This window comes from Petaurus breviceps, unplaced genomic scaffold, assembly GCF_028583685.1.
Source record: "Petaurus breviceps papuanus isolate PSGF00001 unplaced genomic scaffold, PetGlider_PUasm1.0 81, whole genome shotgun sequence".
Classification (NCBI taxonomy): Eukaryota; Metazoa; Chordata; class Mammalia; order Diprotodontia; family Petauridae; genus Petaurus; species Petaurus breviceps.
The window spans coordinates 9,154,490-9,178,855 of record NW_027186546.1 but is presented as its reverse complement, the minus strand read 5'-3'; the positions used below and the strand labels follow the sequence as shown (position 1 = coordinate 9,178,855).

At 36.7% G+C, this 24,366-nt stretch overlaps 1 protein-coding gene and 1 pseudogene across 1 annotated transcript in view; one reads left to right on the top strand and one right to left on the bottom strand.

Moving 5' to 3' along the window:
- LOC138176140 (transcription initiation factor TFIID subunit 3-like) overlaps positions 1 to 24,366 on the bottom strand; it is a 260,782-nt gene that overhangs the window by 19,134 nt on the left and 217,282 nt on the right. The gene's annotated exons all lie outside the window — the stretch shown is intronic.
- LOC138176083 (BAR/IMD domain-containing adapter protein 2-like 1 pseudogene) lies at positions 5,829 to 7,522 on the top strand (annotated as a pseudogene).

The window sequence follows — 24,366 nt, the reverse complement described above, 5'->3', positions numbered from 1 at the left end:
TTTTCCTTTATAGGTCTTTGTAGTTAATTTGGGTATTTATAATAGTTAAAATGACTTATTCACTCAAAGTTGTTCTTAAAACAATATTGCTGTTACCGTATACAACACTTTCTTGGTTCTGAACATTTTACTCTTCATTATCTCATGCAAATCTTTCCATGTTTTTCTAAAAGCATTGAGCTCATTTTTTTTTTTTTTTTTTTTTTTGCTTTTTGGGCAATTGGGGTTAAGTGACTTGCCCAAGGTCACATGGCTAGTATTTGTGTTAAGTGTCTGAGGCCGGATTTGAACTCAGGTCCTCCTGACTCCAGGGCCGGTGCTCTATTCACTGCGCCACCTATCCACCTGAAGCTCGTTATTTTTCATAGCATAGTAGTATTCTATTGTGATAATATACCACAACTTGTTTAGCCATTCCCCAACTGATGTGTATCACTGTAATTTCCAGTTCTTTGCAATGCCAAAGAGAGCTGCTATAAATATTTTAGAACATATAGGTTCTTTTTCTCTTTCCTTAATCATCTTGGAAACCAGACTTAATAGTGGATTTGCTGGGTCAAAGGATAATTCCAAATTATTCTCCAAAATGGTTGGATTAGTACACCAGTCCCTCAATAGTGAATTAGTGTCCTAATTTTTCCATCTCTCTCCAACATTTGTGGCTTTCTCCTACCACTTTAGCCAATCTGAAAGGTATAAAATATCTCAAGGTTGTTTTAACCTGCATTTCTCTAATCAATAATGATTTACAGCATTTTTCATATGACTATAAATTGTTTTTATTTCTTCATTGGAAAACTGTTCAGATTCTTTGACCATTTATTAATTGGGGAATGACTTATATTCTTATAGAATTGACAAGATTCTTGATATATTTCCTCTTCTGTTAATCTACGTAGTTTATATTTCTGTGAATATTCTTCCATTCCACTTAAATGTTAAATTTCTTGGCATATAATTGGGCAAAATAACTCCTTATAATTACTTTGATTTCATCTTTGTTACTGGTATATTTACCCTTTCATTTTTAATATCAGTGATTTGGTTTTCTTCTCTCTTTTTTAAAAAAAAATCATATTAACCAATGGTTTACTTATTTTATTGTTTTTTTCCCATAAACCAACTCTTAGCTTTATTTATTAATCCAATGGTTTTCTAACACTCAATGTGATTAGTCTCACCTTTAATTTTTAGGATTTCCAATTTAGTGTTTGGGGTATTTTTAGTTCTTTTTTTTTCCTAGTTTTTAAAAATTGCATACCCAATTCATTGGTCTGCTCTTTCTCTATTTTATTAATATAAGCATTTAGAGATATAAATTTTTCTCTGAATACTGCTTTTGCTGTATCCCATAGGTTTTGATATGTTGTCTCTTTGTTATTCTCTTTAATGAAATTGTTGATTATTTCTATGATTTGTTCTTTAACTCACTCATTTGTTAACATTAAATTGTTTAGTTTCCAATTAGCTTTCATTCTGTTTCCATGGTACCTTATTAAATATAATTTTCATTGTATCACAATCTAAAAAAAGATGCATTTAATATTTTTGCTTTTAATTATAAAAAAAAATTTGTGCCCTAATATATGGACAATTTTTGTAAAGGTCCCATGTACTGCTGAGAAAAAGGGTTATTCCTTTCTATTCCTATTCAGTTCTCTCCAGATATCTATTATACCTCACTTATCTAAAATTCGTCACTTCCTTGTCTTCTTATTTTCTGGTTAGATTTATTTTAGTTATGAGGGGGAAGATTAAAGTTTCCCAATATTACAGTACTACCATCAATTCTTACCTGTAATTCATATAACATAAAAAACATTTTTTAGATGCTATAGCATTTGGTGTATATAGGGTTAGTATTGATATTGCTTCATTGTCTATGGTATGGTACATTTTATCATAATGTAGTTTCCCTATTTATCTCTTTAAATTAAATCTATTTTAGCTTTATTTTTGCCTATGATCATGACTGCTACCCCTTTTTTTTTAACATCAGCTAAGCATAATAAATTCTGCTCTAGCTCTGTATGTTGTCTCTGTTTCAAATATGTTTCTTATAAACAACAGATTCTGATTTTTTAATCCATTCTGCTATTCATTTCTTTTTTATGGATAAATTCATCCCATTCACATTCAAAGTTATAACGGCTATTTGTGTATTTCCCTCTATTTAATTTTTCCTCTTTATTGTCCTTAGCCTCTCTTTTTACCCTATCCTTCACAGGTCAAGTTTACTTCTAACCATTACCTCCCTAATCCACATCCTTTTAAAGAATGCCTTCCTTACATTTTCCCCTTACCTTCCTATTCCTTATTCTATCCATCCCTCTAAGAGGCCCTCCCTTAACATTTCCCTGACCCTCCTAAATCTTAATCTACACACACTTCTAAAAGTCCCTCCCTTATCCTGTCTCCCTACTCTTTTATTTCTTCATACATTTTGAAGGCTTTTATGCCTTTCTAGATATATATGCTATTCCCCTTTTAACCCAGATCCAATGAAAGTAATGTTGCAGCACTGCTAGCCTTCTACCGCTAACTCTTCCTTTGTGTTAGTTCTTCCTTTTATGTTTTATTTGTATGAGATAATTACTCTTTTTTTTTTACCTTTTCCTACCCAATTTTGTTTTTGAAAAATACCACATCATACTACCCAAGTAATAATGACAGTCTGGAGAATATGGACAACATTTTCACATAGAAGAAATAAATAGTTTGATCTTACTGAGTCCCTTATAATTAGTCTCTAATGTTTACCTTATATTTCTCCTGGATCTTATATGTGAAATTTTCTGTTGAGTTCTGGTCTTTTTGTCACAAATACCTGAAAGTCTTTCAGTTTGTTAAATGTCTATTTTGCAGGGAGAGGGGGTTGTTTCAGGATCATATTCAACTTTGCTGGGTAAGTTATTTTTGGTCACAAACCCAGCTCTTTTGCTTTTCAATGTTCTAAGATCTACAGTCTTTTAGTGTAGAAGCTGTCAGGTCTTGTGTAATCCTGATTGTAACTCAACAGTATTTGAGTTGGTTTTTTTTTTTTCTTGTTGTTTGTAATGCTTTTTCCTTAACTTGGGAGCTTTGAAACTTGGCTATGAAATTCCTGTAAGTTTTCATCCTAAGATCTGTTTTAGGTGGTGATTGGTAGATTTTTTTTCTTTTCTATTTTTACTTTAGTTTCTTGTTCTAGAACTTCAGGTCAATTTTCCTTAATTTCTTATAATGGTGTATCAAGGTTCTTTTTTTGATTATAATTTTCAGGTAGTCTAACAAATCTTATGTTGTCTTCCTCAATCTGTTCTCCAGATCAGATATTTTTCTAATGAGATGTTTCACATTTTCTTCTATTTTTTTCATTCTATTGATTTTGTTTTATTATTTCTTGGTGTCTTATAATGTCATTCAGTTCCCCATGCCCAATCCTAGTTTTCAAAGAAGTATTTCTTCCTTAATTTCTTGGATCTTTTCTTCCAATTGCATGGCTCCCTTTTCATAATTTTCTCAATTTTCTTGGATCGCTCTTTCCCCCCTTTAATTTTTCCTCAATCTCTCTCATTTGAGATTTGAAGTCCTTTTTAAGTTCTTCTGTTTGAGTTACAAATGGCCTTTTTTTTTTTAACTTCACTATCTTCCTCTAAATATGAACCTAGACCTTCTCAGTCCCCATAGTAGCTGTCTATGGTTGGGTTCTTTCTCCTTCTCTTACTCATTTTTAATTTTTATTTTGTTTTATTTTATTTTTAGCAGCTTATTATTGTAATCAGGTTCTAGTCCTAAGTTATGGGTAATGGTGTCCTGGGTCTCAGGTCCTTCATAATATTATTTTCTGAACTCTGTCTGGGGGCCCAATTTTGGGTACTCTTCTCTACCCCTAAGCCACACTGTCCTGCAAATGTTCTTGTTCCCTCCTAAGGCTGTAAACTTCAGCTCTCCCCTTTGCCCTGGAACTGAAACCTGCATGTGCCCACAACCAGAAGGGTCCCTATCCCTCTGCTACTGCACCCACTGGGGATGTGCAAACTCCTCACCCACAGCCACAGCCACAGCCTGGGACCATTATATAGTCAGCACAGCTGTGCTGGAGTTCAGAAACAACAAAGTTTCTTTCAATTTTCCCCTACTTAGCCATCAGACCACCACACTGTCCTAAAATGCAAGCTCCTGAGGTTGAGGCCACTTCTCACCCAGCTGCCCATAGGGCTTGTTGCTTGTTCATTCAGGGGAGGCAGCCTGGAGGCATTTGCACTTCAATTGGGTCAAACCTTCATCCCTGGAGGAGTCTTTTTTGACATCCTCTCAAATAGTTTTAGGTCAACTACTTTACCCCTACTTTTGTTTATTTTTTGCCACTTGGAGGTTATATTCTGTCTCGCCAATGATGGAAATCTGGAGAGCCTGGAATTTTCTGACCTAATCCACTATCTTCCTCACTTTTTTTTAACTTCCTTTTGTTAACTTTTGAGTGACCTATAGTGTCTTGTTTCTTTCTAATAATCTCACCTAAACTACCAGAAGAATTAACTTGAATCAGATTGAGCCCACCACAACTATCTACATTATCACCTAATACAGTAATATTAGACATTCTTTGGTTAACAGTTATATTAGCACTATCTGATTGAAAATACATTTTAGTATTTTGTTCTATTTTTCAACACCATTGTTTCACAATTCCAAAATCATGAACTATTCTTGAAAAAAGTAAAGTCCTAAGGTTGGCTAGGTGGCACAGTGAATAGAGCATTGGCCCTGGAGTCAGGAGGACCTGAGTTCAAATCTGGCCTCAGAGAGTTAACACAAAAAGTAGCCATGTGACCTTGGGCAAGTCACTTAACCCCAATTGCCCTCCAAAAAGAAAAAAAAAAGTAATATCCTAGACCAGGCAGGTTTTTTGCTAAGCAAGGCAATGTCATTAGAGATATTGGGGCCAGAAAACAGAGATGGAGGTATGAGAGGCAATCGGGAATTATGTGTAATACTGGGGTCACATTGGTACAGCTTCAGATCCTTCTCTGAAGATACTACTAATAATTAACAAATGCTGCCTCTATTTCACTCTTGCTACAGAAATGGCAAAAAAAAAATTACAACAAAGTGCTTTATCAACTGGCCCCACAACTCTGTAATCTAATTTTTCCTTGTAATTCTTCAAAATGACCCCTTGCTACACATATAGACCCTCATCTATACTGACTAAAGTAATTTTTAATTTGCATCTTGTCTTAGTGAGTAAACTGAGGACATTCAATAATTCTTCCCCAGTCTTCATGTCAAATCCCTTGATACTGCTTGATCTCTCCTCTTTTCCCTTAGCCTCAAACAATGAGGTGACCCTTCTCTTTGCCAAGGCCAAACCCTTTCTATATACTCTTAATCCTATCGTCTTCTATGTACTCCAACAGAATGCAACCTTAATTATGTCCTCTCTCTTGAATCATCTGATATTTCCCTCTACTGGTTCATCCCCTATTGCCTTCAAATATCCCCTAGTTTCTATCTTCCTTAAAAACACTCCATTAGACCCTACCATCTCCTCAAGCTATCATACTATCTCCTTCTCCAGGGCTGGCGTCCAGAGGGAGGGGTGCTTAGGGGCAGACTGGGGACAGTGGCGACCAAGCTTCACTCTTCCTCCTCCTCGTCCTCCTTCTCCTTGCCTGCACCCTCACACTTTCCAAGGCACGTTGTCCCCGCACCCTCTGCCTCAGCTCAAGCTCCCTGGGAAGGCGATGTGGCCCCAGACCTGGGGACGGCACAACCTTCTTCCTCCTTTCTGTCTCAGAGGCAGGTGCTGAGACTCCTGGCTGAGTTGCAGAGACACCAGCACCATGTCTCGGGCTCAGGAGGAAGTGAGCAAGCTCACCGAAACACCTGCCAAAATGTGGTGGAGCAGTTCAAGCCTGGGCTACAGAACTTAATAAGCCCAGGGAAAAACTATGAAAAGACTGTTAATGCTGTGATAGTGGCAGGAAGAGCCAACTATGATGGTGCATGTATCAAAGACTGGAGAAAGAGCTACTGGTTCTCCTATGTCCACAGAGTTGGGACATGTCCTTATAGAGATTTCAAATACACACAAGGAACTCAATGACAGTCTTGATGAAAACTTCAAAAAATTCCACAAAGAAATTATACATAAACTGGAGAAAAAGACAGAGCTTGATGTCAAATATATGAATGCAACTCTAACACAGAAGGAAATTAGATTCTTTGGAGAAATCACAGGGGGAGTTGAAAAAGATTAGAAGGAAGAGTCAAAGTGGAAGAAACGCTCTAAAGTATGAACACAAAGAAATTTGAGTGTGAGGAAACTGTCACCTCTCGTCAGGGCAACATCCAAAAATTTATTGCAGATACCTGCAAAGAAGCTCTCCTTAGAGAGAAAAGGCAATTCTGCTTTCTGTTGACAAACACTGCTCTTTTGCTAATCACATAAATTACTAACATTTACAGGCTGCAGAATTACTCAATTCTAAACTACCAAATGGCAGGAAACTTGTAGAGATGCCACCAAAGTGCCAGAGAAGATCATGAATATGATAGTAGAGATAAAGACACCAAGTTCCTCCCCAGTATCAGGAACTCCTCAACCTTCACCAACAATAGAAAGAAGCAGTATGGTTGGGAAAAATTATGATACTTTCCCTGACTATTCACCGAAGATGTCCTCAGTTTCTTCGGCCAGAGCACATGCCAGTCCTCTGGCTGATATGTTTAATATACCCAGCAAACATCCCAAAGACTTCAGAAAGGTTAAATAATACCGCTGACAATTCAGAAGCCAGTTTACAGTGATCTATTTCTGTGGCAACAGGATTAAACATGATTAAAAGGCAGAAGGTAAAAACAACCTTCTCACAAACTGCTGGAAGTAACATGACACTGCTTAGTTTTGCACAGGGAGACATCATCACTTTGATCATCCCAGAGGAAAAAGATGGTTGGCTCTATGGAGAACATGACTAAACCAAAGCAAGGGACTGGTTTCCATGATCATATACAAAGTCACTAAAAGAAAATGAAGAAGAAACAATAAATGTGCCAACTCCCAGCTCTGTACCTGTTAGAAGCATCAGTACAGTGAATTTAGCAGAAAAAAGTAATCCTGTCATCCCACCTTCTGATTACCTAGAATGTTTGTCTGGAGCTGCTGCTGTACACAGAAGAATAGATACTTCTTTGAAAAGTTCTACATTTAAGCCACCTACATCCAAACCAGAAATCACATCTCCTTAGCCAAATACAAATGGAATAGCAAAGTCTCCCTTTCTAAGTGGAGAAAATCCTTTTGTTACTGTGAAACTCTGACCAATAATGATAAATGACAGGTCAGCACCAATAATTCAATGACTGAGTCAAGAAAGTAATACCCATCATTATTCCTCATGTAAACTATATGTTCAGTATTATGATGATCTTGTTTAACATCTGCTTTCACTGTATAGGAATGGAATATAACAAAGGTTTTTCCAGTTCTCAATGAATCTGTTAAATTAAGGAAATCATAATTGCCTATAAGATTTGAGAGTGAGTTCACTTCTGTCTTTAGGTGAACATAATATATTGTAATAATCACCACAATTGATAATTTTTTTAAAAAAATGCTATCATCCTATATCTCTCTCTTTCTCAGCTAAACTCCTAGAAAAAGTTGTCTTTCACTTTCTTTCCTTTCACTCCTTTACCTTTTGCAATCTGGCTTCACACTTTACTGAGCTGAGATTGCTGTCTTCTAAGTTACCAATATTCCAATCGCAAAATATGATGGTCACTTCTCAATCTTCCTTCACTGCTGCATTTTACCTTCTTGACTGCCTCCTGCTCCTAGATGTTCTCTCTGTGTTTTTGTAACATTACTTTCTCCTTGTTCACCTCCTAACTGCTCTTCCTCAGTCTCCCTCACTGGTTCTTCATCATCCATATCATACTTTTCCCAAAACTCTATCTTAGAACCTTTTCGCTCTATATTCTAGCTTGGTGATTTTATCAGTTCCTAAGACTTAAACTATCAGTCCCTTGAATAATATTCACGGATCTATATCTTTCCTAAGGTTCAGTCTCACATAACCATTTGCATATTCAGCTTATCAAACTGGATATCCTGAAGACATCTCAACTTGAACATATTCAAATGAAATTATTATCTTTCTTCCAAAAAAACTATCCCTCTCCTAAACTTCCCTTTTTCTGTAGAAGGCACTACAAGTTTCTTTTATAACTTTGGTGCTATCCTGATTGTTCAGTCTCTTACCTCACATATCCAATCAGTTGCCAAATCTTGGCCATATCAACCTCTACAACATCACTCACATGCAACAAACACTTCTCTACACTTACAGTCATCACCTTAGCTCCTGCCACCATCACCTCTAAATTATTGCAACAGCCTCCTGACTGTCCTAGTAGCAAGTCTTCATTCTAGTCCATTCTACACACTCCTGCCAAAGGGATTTTCTTTAAGCACACACCTCACCATATCACTGTCTCCCTATTGTCCTTAGGAGAAAATATAAACTACTCTGTTTAGATTTTAAATCCCTTCACAACCTGGCCCCAACCTACTTTTGCAGCTTCCTTGTACATTACTCCCCCTCCCATATTCTGAGATTTAGTCAAACTGGCCTTTTCTCTGTTTCTCACATGCACAACACTCTATCTAGCATTTCATGTCTTTGCACAGATCATCATCCACCACTCAGAATTCCTCTCTTCTTTTAAAATGCAAAGAAAGCACTTTATCTACATGACACTTTCCCAGATTCTTCCAATAGTGCCTTTCCTCCCACCTTGCATTTAACTACTTTGTGTTTATTTGTATTTATTTCTATATCCTTATAGAAATGAATAAAACATTTATTAAACACATCCTATGTGGAATGCACTCTGCTAAGTAAGTCCAAGGAACACAAAGAGAAAAGTAAGATGGCCCTTGCTCTCAAGGAACTTACTCCCCTTAATAGGGGAGATGACATATGTGGAAGAGTTCAGCTTCCAGTTAGATGGAAAGGTCCCATGTTCCTTGGGGTACAAGGGCAAAGCAGATGTCAATGCATCTTCTTTAAAGTCCTTTCCATTGAAAAGGTCCTGTCAGTTTCTGATACTGAACAATCTGCCGGTGCCAAGAACTCTCTTGTCTGGGTCTTCAGTAGATGTGTGTGCAGCACCTGTTGGAGCAGTTGCCAGGCTACATCTATCCAGATGCTGCTTCCCAGAATGAAAGCTGAGGGCTTTAGGCTGGAAACATTGTTATTCCCAAGATTCTTGGGTCCAGGGTCCTGAGCTATAACCATCAGGGTCTGGAGGGAGATGGCGGTAGCCTGGGGATCTGTGCCTTTAGAATAAATGGCCCCCTGAGAGTAGGACTGTTTCATTTTTGCATTTACATCCCTAGTAGATAGCACAGGGTTTGCCATGTAGTTTTTTTTCAGTCCTGTCTGATTCTTTGACCCCTTTTTGGAGTTTTCTTGGCAAAGATACTGGAGCAGTTTGTCATTTCCTTCTCCAGTTCATTTTAGAGAGGCCAACAGGATTAGGTAACTTGCCTAGGCTCACACAGCTAGTAAGTGACTAAGGCCAGATTTGAACTCAGGTCTTCCTGACTCCAGGGCCAGCACTCTCTCTATACACTGTGCCACCCAGCTGGCACAGTGTGTTCTTAATAAATGGCTGCTTGCTTGATGGATTGCTTACTTAACTCTTCTTTCTAAAGATAATTCTTAATCTCATTTTTTGCCAATCCAGCATTTTTATCTTTTTAAACTCTCAGCTCAAGATCTGTCTCCCCCAAGAAGTATCCCCACAGAGGACAGGTTGAGTAGAAAGAAGAACAATTCAAGAGCCAAAGGACTTGGACTCAAATGCCACCTCTGACACTTACAACCTGCTTGATCTTCCTGGGCCTCAGTTACCTCAACCATAAAAGAGTTAGATTGCCTCTGAGATCCCTTCTGCTCTGATATACCTTCTATTTACTCTGTATATAATAGCTTATTATATAACATTATATTTATTCTGTATTTAACTTGTTATAAGTTGTTACAATTTACTTGTTCCAACCTAGTTATTTAAATGACATCATTAGAACATCTGCTCCTTGAAGGTAGGGACTATTTGGGGCTATCTTTGTAGCTCTAGTACTTAGCACAGTGCCTGGCACATAGAGAGTGACTGACTAAATTCCATCTCTACACTTGTGATCTTATGAACCCATACAACCCTTACAATTAGTATCATTCACTTATTTTTTAAAAGTCACTATTTGTACAACCAGTTTATATTATATTATCATGTATGTGTTTATAAATTATGCACATGTAATTCTGTATAGTTACATGAAAGTATATTTTGTCTTTCTAATCGGATTGTTAAATTCCTTGAGGTCAAGTAATAAAATCTTCTTCTGTACCATAGAACTTTTATATTTATATTTTTTCCTATATATCTATTCTTCTGTCTACCTCAGAATCTGTATAAATGTTTACTGAATAAATTTAAATTCACCTTCTAGACTGTGGATATAATTGTGACATTTAAAACTATTGAGCAGACATCTAAATGTTCATTGTGAGACTACGTTAAAGGTAGACTCACCATAAAGCATAATGCAAAGTCATGCATAAGTCACCATGAATTACACTGCTAATGATAAGAAATCTCAAGTTTTAAAATTACTAGATGTCCACCAAAGAAGTCACAGAGGTAAAGTATTTGTGGGAAAGAAGAGCTTTAATTATGTGGCTATGAACAGCACTGATTAATTTTTTCGGGTCTCTGTATTAAGAGTTCAACAATAATTTGTTAATTTACCATTTCCTTTTTTAAACAAGAAGGGAAATTATCAGATATTTCCTTAATAAAGTGATAGATCATAGTAATAAACACTAGAAACACCTCATGTTTGTAAGTATAGACTGAATTGAAAAACTAAGTAATTAAAGTTTACCTACTTACATGGCAAAACTTTAATTAAAATGAGAAAAAATATTCTTTAATATAAAATGGATTCCTAATTACAAGGATACTATATGATAGTAACATTGAAGCAATTCCCTGATGATTTTCAGAATAAGGTAATTTTTAGCATCGTTCAATTACTCAAGTAAGAAAAGTTATGTTAATGGCAAGATTTGGAATGAAAAAATAGTATATGCTTTTATGATTAAATAATCTACTATTACTTTATAAAATATAACACTAAAATCACATTTATTATATATAAAAACCATATACACAACACAAAAAAGTAGTTTTGTTTAGTTACTACCATTAATCTTTGCTTACAGGGCCTTTCAAAAGATATATTTAGTAATACAGAAAAAGAATACACTAATAAAAAACCAACTTTCAATTATCCATGCACATGAAAAGTTCTATGGCAAAGGAGAGAAATGAGCAGTTCTATCATCCAGCTGGGATGGGAGAGTATCTTACCCTCAGAACCCAGATTTTCACTGTACAGTTGTTTTTCCTGGAAGTAAGGAATGGCTTCTTATCCAAGTGTGATGATCTCAACTAGACTTTCCTTGGACTTAGAACACAATATCCCATCCTACTGATGTAAAAATGGGGCTGAAATTTAATATGGAATTTAATAAACATTTAATTAAAGCCTATTTTGTGTAAATTATTGTGCTAGGCAGTAGGAAGTAAAAAAGAAAAATGGTTTCTACCTTCAAGGAACTTACATTCTAAGAAGGAGAGGAAGATATAACATGTACACAGACAAGTATAGTATAAGGAAACACAGGCTCAGTTTTAAAGATTTATATAGGTATTATGCTAGGGAGAGGGGAGGGGAGGAAGAAATGTAACATTTTTGCCCAAAAGGCACTCCCACCTCTATTTTCTTTATTGGTTCTGCTCACCTGATCCCAGTTCTCTAGTTCCCTCTGATCTCTGCACTTTCCTTTTTCAAACCCCCTTTCCTAATGTAGATGTTAATACCTCAGGCCTGCTAAGTACAACAATATACTTTCACCGCCAGAGTTAATAAACGTACCTTAAACATCCATGTGTTTCTTTTTGTGACTATGAGAATGTAAGAAGCCTATTTTCGTACTTAAAAGTTGGAAATATTGTAGCCACACAGTTGAGTGGGTCAAAAGCTGTGTCTGTAGGCTTAGTGACCCAGCAAATGAATTTCTGAATATGGGCATGGCAATAGTTAAGACAAATAATTTTGACCATTTGGGAGTTGTGATATCTTAATGTTTGTTTAATGAGATCTTTTCTCCTTTTCCCCAAAGAATGTGTCATTGAATATACTTTTTAAAAACATCATAACTTCCCTGGGATAACTCAAGACATTCTAGACTATCCAGGACTATGAATTATGATATAGAAGGTAGAGTCTTTGTTTGTTAAAGTACATAATTCTCTTGGTAACACTTAGATGCAGTGTGTTGTAGTAGAAAAAACAATGATCTTGGAGCAGAAAACCTGGATTTCAAGTATGGCTCTATCAGCTATGTGATTTACAGCAAATTACCTAGCCAGGGTGGGGAACCTGTGGCCTTGAGGCCACATGTGGGCCTCTAGGTCCTCAAGTGTGGCCCTTTGACTGAATCCAAACTTAATAGAATAAATCCCTTTAATAAAAGAATTTGTTCTGTAAAACAGAATCAGTCAAAAGGCCACACCCAAGGATCTAGAAGGCCACATGTGGCCTTGAAGCTGCAGGTTCCCCACCCCTAACCTAGTCTGTATGAATTAATCCGAATTAATCAAGTAAGCAAACATTTATTAAATGTCTACTATGTGCTAAACCCTAGGCTAGATGCTGGGAATACAAAGAAAAACAAGATAATCCTGCTTTCAAGGAGCTTATATTCTCTCTAGGGATGTGTACACATGTGAATAAATACAAAATATACGCAAGGGGCGGTGTGGCATAATAGATAAAGACACTGGCTGTGTGACCCTGGCTGAGAGACCTCTCAGTGCTCTAAAGCAACAATTTAGTACCATAATTGGTATGGGAGGCAACCCAGTGAGTCAACTCTTTACACTAATGCACATTAGCAGAAAAACATTCTGATTTTTTAGGAATACATATGTGTATGTGCATATATATGTATTTAGATACACATATGTATGTAAATATGTACACAAATATAAAAATTATGCCATTGTTATAGTTATAAAATGATATATAAATAAAATTTAAAATATATTGATTACCATTAAAAAGGCATATAAAATTCTTATTTTTTAATAAATTAGTTATAATGTAAGTAATTCACATATAGATTCTAATACATTCTATAATTCTACAAAAATTTCAAGTCATTCTAATATTTCACAGAATTAAAAGTGGATAAGGATTTTGGGGTTAATTCTTTGGCAATACTACTGACTACTGTCTAGCTTTGCCTTTCCCTTCTTATATTTTTATTTGTGAATTTCTTTTTTTTTTTTTAATCAAAGCTTTACATTATTGTTCATTTGTTTCAGTTGTATCTGACTCTTTGTGACCCCTTCTGGGGTTTTCTTTGCAAAGCTACTGGAGGGGTTTGCCATGGGGAAAGTAAGGCAAACATGGTTAAATGACTTACTTGGGTCATAAAGTAAGGATCTGAGATAAAATCTGAACTCAGGTCTTGACGACTCCAAGCCTAGCACTCTATTCACTATGCCACCTAGCTGCCCGTGGGCTTTTTACATTAATATCTCAATTAAATTTATCTTGTTAGATTCATGTCAAAATTTCTAACCTGTAAAGATGTATCTGAATCCTGAATGATACTAAATTCTTCCTAGTTTTATATTATCTACAAATCTGATAATTGTGCCATTTATGATGTTCTATAGATCACTGATAAAAATATTAAATAGCACAGTATCAAGAACATATTTTTAGGACATTCTACTAGGGATTTTCAAGCTATGAATGAAATGAAACTCTTTGGGTTGGACTATTTAGCCAGTTCTGAATTGACTTATCTGTACTAGATTTAGCCACACATTTTAGTTTTTTAAACAGGAATGGCACAAAAGAGTTTGTAAAAAGTTTTGTTATTTAAAATCAAAACAAAATTATCTAAAGCGTTTCCTTGACTCAACAGTACAATAATCCTGTCAAAAAGGAAATAAAGTTAATGTACTATGACATGCTCTTGATAAAACCATGCTAGTTTTTTGTGATTACTTTCTTTCTTTCCAAGTTAACCACCTTTGTTAAAATATGTTCTATGATTTTGTTAGGAATCAAAGCCTGGCTCAGTAGCTTAGAGTTTGAGTGTTCCACTCTCCTTTAAAAAAAAAAAAAAAAGGAAATTTGTCTTTCTCTAGGTCTGTGGTTTTTCTCATAATTCAAAGATCACTGACACAAAAATCATGCCTTCCAGTTCTTTCAGTATCCTCGGATGAAGTTTTTCTGGGCCTGTTGACATGAATGGATAGACGGCTAGACAGACAGACAAAGCAGTTATTAAATGCTTACTATGTGTCAGGCACTTCAATAAATGTTGGGGATAGAAATATAAGCAAGCAAAGACAATCTCTGCCTTAAAGGAGTTTACATTCTAATGGGAGAAAACAAAATATAAAAAAGAGATGGGGGGGGTGGAGGGGTGGTACAAAGGAGAGCATGGTGTGGAGTAGGCAGTGAAGTGGCTTCCTTGCATATGGGCCTCTGTCCCAGCAAGATAATAAGGCAAAAACTGACTTATCAGAGGATGGGATAGAGATGATGGTCTGAACAGAGGCAGCCGGAGGGCCAGAAGTCACTGAGAACACCAGCTAGGTGCTCTCTTGCTAGCTCTCTTCTTATTTTGGGTTTCAACTCCGTATTAGCCATTTTGGGGCTGTCTTTTACAATCCAAATTCTCCTTGTCAGAGAAACTAGAAGCAAAATAAAAACAGCTCTGCCTTACCTCCATTCTATCAACTGTTAACATTGTCCTTTCAATTGGGAATTGTGGCCCTAGTCTTCCTTAGATATTTTTGTTTTCTACACTATGACTAAAAACTTCGTATTTTGTTGTCCTTGAATTTCCTTACCAGCTTCAAATCAATGTGTTTTAGAACTCCTAACAATCTTCTTACAGGATGTACCACATCTCTATACCTGCTACTCATATTTGCTTTTATTTTGTAAACTTAAAAAAAATCTAAGCTGGTTAATGAATTCTACACATATTCACAAGAATCTTCTTAGACAACTCCCTGTTCTTTCTTATCACAATTGTTTTTCTTTTTGTCTTGTATCTTTCTTGAGAACTTCCAATAGATTCTTTTACAAAATTTTAGTCCATGAGATCTTATACTTTCTCTGAATTCTCTGAAACTTTTTTCTTCAAAAACCTAGGGAACATGTTGAACTATGAGCAGCTTTCCCCTCTTCACCATTTCCCTGCCTGCATTATCCTCCAATTCACTCTATTCTCATCTCTGCCTGTCAATATCCTTTTCTTCCTTCAAGGTCCAACTCAAGAGCTCCATGAATCTATTACTGATTTATATAGCTGAAAGTGATCATTCAGAATCACCGGATTCAGAGTTCAAAGGGACCTTGTCAAATGGACACACCCAAATGGAATTTCCATACATTTCCTGACAAGTTGTCTGTGCAGTTTAAAAGCCATCAACTCTAAGGCAGCAGTGCCTTCTGTTTCTGGAAAGATTTAATTGTTCAGTTATTCCCTGGATCAGCCTAAATTTTCTTCCTTGAAAGTACTACCCATTGCTCTTTTTTTTTTTTTAATGTGTGTTGACTGTCTGTTAAGCAACTCATATGTGATAGTATGAAAATATTGGAAATAAACGGGTTTATTAAATCTAGGCTCCGAGATTCATGTTAAGTATAGGCACATCTGTTTCATGGAAAGGAACATAACCAGAATCTTTAGTCCAACCCCAGCGGGGCTATTAGTCTCTATCATAAGTAGTTTAGTGGTAGGGAGAAATGTCAAAGCTGTTATTATCTCTCTGTATCTTAGGACACTGATCTTTAGGCAATGTGCTGCCCCTGATGAGAGAATCAAGGACATTTAGAGAATTCATCAGCCTACAGGGTTTCCTCCTTACAAGTCAGGAGGGGCATCCACTCCCCCTTGCCAGTGTTAGAGACGATGATTCTCAAAGCTCTGAGTTCTGAATACCTCAATCCACCCCCCCCCCTTTTTTTTAAATCATGAGTCATTCTCTGTTTTAGGGACAAAACCTCTATTAGGATGGCAAAAATTTTATCTTTTGAGCTATGTGGTTTCTGGTGATCTCCTATAGAGAAGCTATGTATCAGTCTACCATAATTTCCAGGGAATTAATTCTGCCCTCTGCAGCCGAGCAGAACAAGACTATTCCCTGTTCCACATGACAACCTTTCAAATACCTGAAGATAGCTAACCTATTCTCACTGAGTTTTCTCTTGCCCAGACTAACCATTCCCAGTTTAATCAATCTATAAAAGCATTTGTTATGAATGAGGCATTGTATTAGGCACTAGGAATATAAATACATAAATAAGATAGCCTCTACCCTTCAGAAACTTACACTGTCTTGGTTCCCATTTGTAAATGATCACACCCTACAATCCAGGCAGACTAGCCTTCTCTTTGTTCCTCATCCATGCATACCATAGCCTGTTTCCATATCTTCACCTCCAACTCATAAAATTTCTCTTCATTCAAGATGAAGCTTAAGCATCCCCCTTTTTACACAAAGGACTTCCTGATTCCTCCCAACTACTAGTGCTCTCCCTCCTGGTAGTTATTTGGAATGTAAAGCTATTCTAGTTTATCAATGTTCTTCTTAAACTGTGATATCCAGAAGGAAACACAACACTCTAAATGTGGTCTGACCAGGGAAGAGTGCAGAGAGGCTATTACCTCTCACAACCCAGAAAGATCATGGGCATTATGCCTCTCAATGCCACCCAAGGCTGAAACAGCTGTTTCAGGCTGCCATATCACACTAATGACTTATATGTGGCTTATAACTGATTAACTTATCTAACCAAGAGGATGATATCCCCTCATCTATTCCTGTGCAATAGATATTTTTTTTTAATCCATGTATAAAGATTTCCATTTATCCCTCTTAGATTTCACTTTATTAAATTCATCTCAATGTTAAGATCTTTTTTGGATCCTCATTTTGTTGTCCTGCATGATGGCTATCCCTCCCAGCTTTGTGTCATCTTCAAATATGATAACTGATTTAAAAAAAACATGACAGTACAAAGTCAAGCACAGATCCCTAGGCCATTCTACTAAGAGATCTCCTGACAAGCCAACAGGGGTCCATTAATACCTACTCTTTTGAGTCTAGTCATTCAACTGTTTCTAAATCTATTCAACTGTATTATCATATAATCCACACCTATGTTAGTTTTCCCACAAAACAATATGAGATTCTTTATCAAATGCTTTGCTAAACCCAGGTGAACTATATCGACAGTATTCTCGATCTCCTGGTATAGTAATCCTGTCCAAAAAAAGGGAAATGAGGTTAACCTGGCATGACCTCTTCTTGATAAAGCTGTACTGGCTCTAAGTAATCACTATTTCCTTTTCTGGATGTTAATAACTATTTCTTTAATGATTCATTCTAGAATTTTCCATGGAATTGAAGTCAAGTTAACTGGCTTATACATTTGCAGACTCTATTCTGTCCTTTTTGAAAATCAGGACTGTTACACTTGTTCAGTCCTACATAGTTCTCCTTTTTAAAAAATTTTCCAAATATTGCTGACAATGACCCAGCAATCATATTCATCAAATCTTTTAGTACCCATAAATGTAGTTTATGTTACCCAGGTGAGTTGAGTTCATCAAGGGAAATCAGGTCTCTTATTTTTCTTGGGTACCAACTCTGTTAGCCATTTTTTGTGTGGCTCTTTCTTGCATAGACAGAACAAAAACAAAGTAAAGATTGAACAGTTGTTTCTTTCTGTTGTCAGGTATCTTGTTCCTTCTTTAATCTTCCTCTTTTCCTGAATATAGCTTACAGGACCATTTTTGGTGTCTTGAACTCTCTCACCAATCTCTGCCTATTTTGACTCCTACTACTACAGAATTTATCTTTATAGGGTTGTATTATATATATATATATGTATGTGTGTGTGTGTGTGTGTGTATTCATCTTTCTTGTCTGCCCTTGTTCTAACGTCTGTGAATAGAATCATAATCTGGAAAGGACCTGAGAGACAATCTAGTCCAAACCCTTTTACACAAAAGAAAATTGAGGTCTGGAAATTTTACATGATGGCCCAAGCTCACACAGGTAAATAAGCCCCAGAGGTAGGCTTTTGAGCCAGGTCCTTTGATGCCAAAGCTAAAGCTGTTTTCATTGTATCATTCTGCTTTTTAAAAGTCTAAGTTGGTTGGTGAGTTCCATGTCCATCAACATCAATGCATTAAGACAACTACCATTTTTCCTCTTTGATATCTAGCATTTTACATAGCTTTAAAGTTTGCAAAGCCCTTTAAATATATTAACTCATTTGATCCTCACAACAATGCCATTATTATTTTCATTTTATAGATAAGGAATCTGAGACATAGAGAGGTTAAGGGATACACCTAGTAATGCTCTGAGGTAGCATTTGAAGACATCAAGTCTGACACTATCCACTGTACCACTGAGCTCTAAAACTGTTTGCATTTGTGTTCTGAAAGCTTAATTCTTAAATTTCTCATCCCTCCTGAGTTGACTTCTATAGAATCTGAGTGCAAGGGGTGGCTGGGTGGCACAGTAAATAGAGCACCAGCCCCAGAGTCAGGAGGACCTGAGTTCAAATCCAGGCCCAGACACTTAACACTTACTAGGTGTGTGACCTTGGGCAAGTCACTTAACCCAATTGCCCTGCCTTCCCCCCTCCAAAAAGCAAAAAAAAAATAACAACTGAGTTCATGGGATCTTATCTCCTATCTCTGAACCCCTTGAAACCACATACTCCCTAAATGCAGGCTGAGTATCAGACTGTCTGGCTTTCCTCTCCTTTTTCATAGCCTTTAGAACTGTAATTTCCCCACAGTGTTCCTATCATTTTCATCTCAAGTACCCCCTTGTTACTGAGAGTCAAATTTAATATAAAATCTGATTTGCCATTCCCTTTGCCTTCATGACATTCTGCATTGTATCGTACTTATTTATATACAGGTAATGGCTTCCACTGTATACTCCTTGAATACTTTATTGCACACTCCTTGAGATGAGGGTCTTTCATTTCTCACCTCTGTAAAACAATTTCTCTTAGGGCCTGGCACATAACAGATGCCTCAACAAATGCTTAATGAATTAACACATACATTTCTTTAACCTCTTTGGGACTTATAGTAGTATCACTAGGCCAAACAGTATGCAGAATTTTGGTCCTGGATTCAAATTGCTTCCCTGAATGGCCATACCAATTCTCAGCTTCACCAACCATGCATCAATATGCCTATTTTCATGTAGTGCCTCCGACATTTGCCATTTCCCATTTTTATCAGCTTTGCTAATCTGATAGGTATTAGATAGAAACCATGACTTTTGTAGTGAAAGACATTGTTACTTTTTTTGGCTCCAACACCACATTATTGACTCATTTTGACTTTGGACACTATCCCCTCTCCTTTCTTTTGAGTCTGAAAACTACTTCTCAATCTCCTTCAAGTATCCTTCACAGGAACTGTTGTTTAGCTACAGTTTCTTCATTCCATTCTTCTGAAATTGATTATTTAAACCCAAGTACAGAATTTTACATTATATGCCCACTGAACTACTTCCCCAATTTAAAGTCATACTTAAAAGTTGGTAATATAGCTCATGAACCTCTACTGGTAAGCTTCCCATTAACAATCAGCCACTAATATGTGAAGTAAGGTCTAGATGGCCCTGTAAATCCTATTTTGTGCATCTGCATTTGTCTTTCTTCTTAGATAACATCTCCTGTGAATTTCTGGCCCTCTCCTCTGCTATCATTTCTATTTGTGTTCTTTATGCTATCTAGTTGGCAGATACTCCCCCACCCTTCCCCCGATCTATTTTCAGGTTAAGACTTTCTTAATCTAATTCAAGATACTGCAGGTAAAAATGTTTTGTATTAGGATCTGTTAGGTATATTCTCCTCCTGACTGAGAGCCCATCATCCCCATATCAAAAGCAATACCCCAGAAATCTAACTGTTCATTTCCCAAATCTACCCCCTGGCAGCTTTGAAGGTTAACTGCTAAACCTGGCTGTATAAAATATGCTGCGAGACAGAGGCCCAGATGCCAACGCCAAGGCGCCGGGTGCCAAGATGCTCAGACAGAGACCCAGATGCTGCAGTGTGCAGACAGAGGCCCGGACGAGGCCTGATCAACATGGCAGCAAGTTGACCTACCAACCACAAAGGACATTGCCAGGCCGATCACCCAGAAATGTAAAAAGCCCCTATCTAGACCTCCCAGGACCAGGATGGCAGAGTGAACCCTGGCTGCTCCAATCCCCCCCTCTGACCTTGAAAACATAGTAATTATTGCCCCAGGGCAAAACCTTAAACAATAAAGGCTTGGGAACCCTAGAGGAAGGGCATGGCTAGGCCCTGCCTCAACATGGGTAGAAAGCAGACTGCAAAGACAAAGAATCTGGAGTCCTACTATCCTGAGAGGGAGGAACAAAATTTAGAGAGAGACAGTGTTGACTCCACACCCACAGTTGAAGCTTGAGACAGGGAACTGGTCTCAAGCACTGAAAGCATTCTTAGATGAGCTCAAAAGGAACAGAAGATAAAATGAATAATTCTTTTAAAATCAAAATTGTGAAATTAGAAAAACATTACGATGAAGAAAATAATTCCTTAAAAAGAAAAACATGTGATATGGAAAAGGAGCTCCAAAAACTAAGGAAAATCATTCACTAAAAACTAGAATCAACCAAATTGAAGTGAATAACTCTATGAGCAACCAAGAATTAGTCAAACAAAACATCAAGAATGGAAAATTAGAAAAAGAGGTAAAAAACACCAATGGAAAAATAACTGACCTGGAAAATAGATCCAGGAGAGATAATCTGGGGATCATAGACCTACTGGAAAATCACGATGAAAAAATGAGCCTGGACAACATATTCCAAGAGCTCATCAAGGAAAACTACCCTGAGATACCAGAACCAGAGGGAAAAATAGAAATTGAGAGAATCCACTCATCACCTCCTAAAAGAGATCCCAAACTGAAAAGTCCTCAAAATGTTGTGGCCAAACTCCAGAACTACCAGGTAAAAGAGAAAATACTTCAAGCAGCCAGAAAGAAACAATTCAAATATTGAGGAACCACAGTGAGGATTGTACGGGATCTGGCAACCTCTACACTGAAAGATCAGGGGAAGTGGAATACAATTTTTTGCAAGGCAAAAGAGCTTGGGTTACAACCAAGGATCACCTACCCAGAGAAACTAAACATATTCTTCCAGGCAAGGAGATGGTCATTGAACAATATAACAGTTTTCCAGGCCTTCCTGATGAAAAAGCCAGAGCTCAATGGAAAATTCAACCTCCAATTACGAGACACAAGAGAGACATAGAAAGGTAAACAAGGAAATCACACACACACACACACACACACACACACCCTGTTATTTAATAAGAGCAAACTGTTTATAGACAAGTAGCGGGTATGACTATAAATTACACAAAATGACAATAAAAAAATAAAACAAAACCTTATTAAGGGTTACAAAGGGACTGCGATGAAAGAAGAGGAAAGAATGAAGTAGAAAAGGGTAAATTATGCTCCACACAGAGGCATAAAAACAATATAGCAGAGGGAAAGAAGGGAGGGAGATGAGTATTATATGAGCTTTTCCCTAATTGGTTCTGGTGCAAGGAGGGAATCACACAACCAGTTAAGCACAGGACTCTATTGAGAAGAGACACAAAACGTATCATAATAGAGGGAAAGAGGGGAGGGAGAGGAGCTTTGATGAGATTTGTTCCTGTCACTCTTGGTGGGAAGAAGAAATAGCATATTACATTAAGTATAAAAATATCCTACAGGTAGTAGGAGGGGGGAAGACTATGAAAGGGGGGGAGTTGTTAGAAGGGAGGGAAGAAGTAAGGGGGAAGGGAAGGAAAAGAGAGGGGGGCTGATAAGAAGGGAATACTGAGGGAGGTGGTGGTCAAAAAGAAAACTCTTAAGGAGGAGAAGGGAGAAGGGAAGAAAAAGATAAGCATAAACAGGGGAGGGAAAAGAAACAGATAGTAATCATAACTGTGAACATGAATGGAATGACCTCTCCCATAAAATGGAGGCAGACAGCAGAATGGATTAAGAACCATAATCTTAAAATATGCTGTTTACAATGAACACATCTGAAACAGAAGGATACACTCAGGGTAAAGTAAAAGGCTGGAGTAAAATATATCATGCCTCAGCTAAAGTAAAAAAAAAATCAGGAGGAGCAATCCTTATCTCAGATAAAGCAAAAGCAAAAACTGATCTAATTAAAAGAGAAAAGGAAGGAAATTATATCCCGCTAAAAGGCACCATCGATAATGAAGCAATTATCATTACTTAACATATAAGCACCAAGTGGTATAGCATCCAGATTCCTAGAGGAGAAGATAAGGGAATTAGAGGAAGAAATAGACAGCAAAAATAGATAGCCAAACTATACTAGTGGGGGACCTTAATCTCCCCCTCTCTGAACTTGATAAATCCAATCTCAAAATAAACAAGAAAGAAGTTAAGGAGGTGAATAGAACTTTAGAGAGGCTAGACATGATAGATATCTGGAGAAAACTGAATGGGGATAAAAAGGAATATACCTTCTTCTCAGTGGTACATGGCACATACACAAAAATCAACCATGTACTAGGACATAAAAACCTTGCAATTCAGTACAGAAAGGCAGAAATATTAAATGCATCATTCTCAGACCATGATGCAATAAGAATCATATGCAATAAAGGGCCATGGAAAGATAGACTAAAAACTAATTTGGGGGCAGCTAGGTGGTGCAGTGAATAGAGCACTGGCCCTGGAGTCAGGAGGACCTGAGTTCAAATCAGGCCTCAGACACGACACAAAAACTAGCTGCGTGACCTTGGACAAGTCACTTAACACCAACTGCCCTCCAAAAAGCAAAAAAAAAAAGGAAAATGAATCATTGGAAACTACGCAATTTAATCCTAAAGAATGATTGGGTCAAACAAGAAATAATAGGAACAATCAGTAAATTCATTTAAGAGAAGGACAATAATAAGACAACATACCAAAATTTGTGGGATGCAGCAAAGGGGGCTGTTAGGGGAAGTTTTATATCCCTAAGTGCGTACATGAATAAATTAGAGAAAAGGGAGGTCAATGAATTGGGCATGCAATTGAAAAAGCTAGAAAAAGAACAAATTGAAAATCAACAATTAAATACTAAATTAGAAATAATTAAAACCAAAGGAGAGATTAATAAAATCGAAATTAAGAAAACTATTGCATTAATAAATAAAACTAAGAGTTGGTTTTGTGGAAAAAAAAAAACAAAATTCATAAACCCTTAGCCAATATGATAAAAAAAGAAGAAAACAAATTATGAGTATCAAAAATGAAAAGGGTGAATCTACCTCCAATGAAGAGGAAATTAAAACAATAATTAGGAATTATTTTGCCAAATTATATGCACATAAATTTGACCATCTTAGTGATATGGATGAATATTTAAAAAATATAAGCTGCCCAGATTAACCGAAGAGGAAGTAAATTACTTAAATAACCCCAGCCCAGAAAAAGAAATTGAACAAGCCATCAGTGAACTCCCTAGGGAAAAATCTCCAAGGCCAGATTTATTAGCAAATTCTATTACACAGTTAAAGAACAATTGATTCCAAAACTCTACAAACTATTGGGAAAATTAGTGAAGAAGTAGTCCTACAAAATTCTTTTTATGACACAAACATGGTACTGATACCTAAATCAGGAAGAGATAAAATGGAAAAAGAAAATTATAGACCAATTTCCCTCATGAATATAGATTCAAAAATTTTAAATAAAATATTAGCAAAAAGACTACAGCAACTTATACCAAGAACAATACACTTTGATCAGGCAGGATTTATTCCAGGAATGCAAAAGTGGTTTAATATCAGGAAAACCATCAGTATAATTGATCATATCAATAATAAAACTAGCAGAAACCACATGATTATCTCAGTAGATGCAGAAAAGGCTTTTGACAAAGTACAACATCCATTCGTATTAAAAACACTAGAAAGTATAGGAATAAATGGAGCCTTCCTTAAAATAATAAGTAGCATCTATTTAAAGTCATCAGTAAGTATTATATTTAATGGAGATAAGCTAGGAGCATTTAAAATAAGATCATGGGTAAAACAAGGATGTCCACTATGACCCCTCTTATTCAATCAGGTACTAGAAATGTTAGCAGTAGCAATTAGAGAAGAAAAGAAAT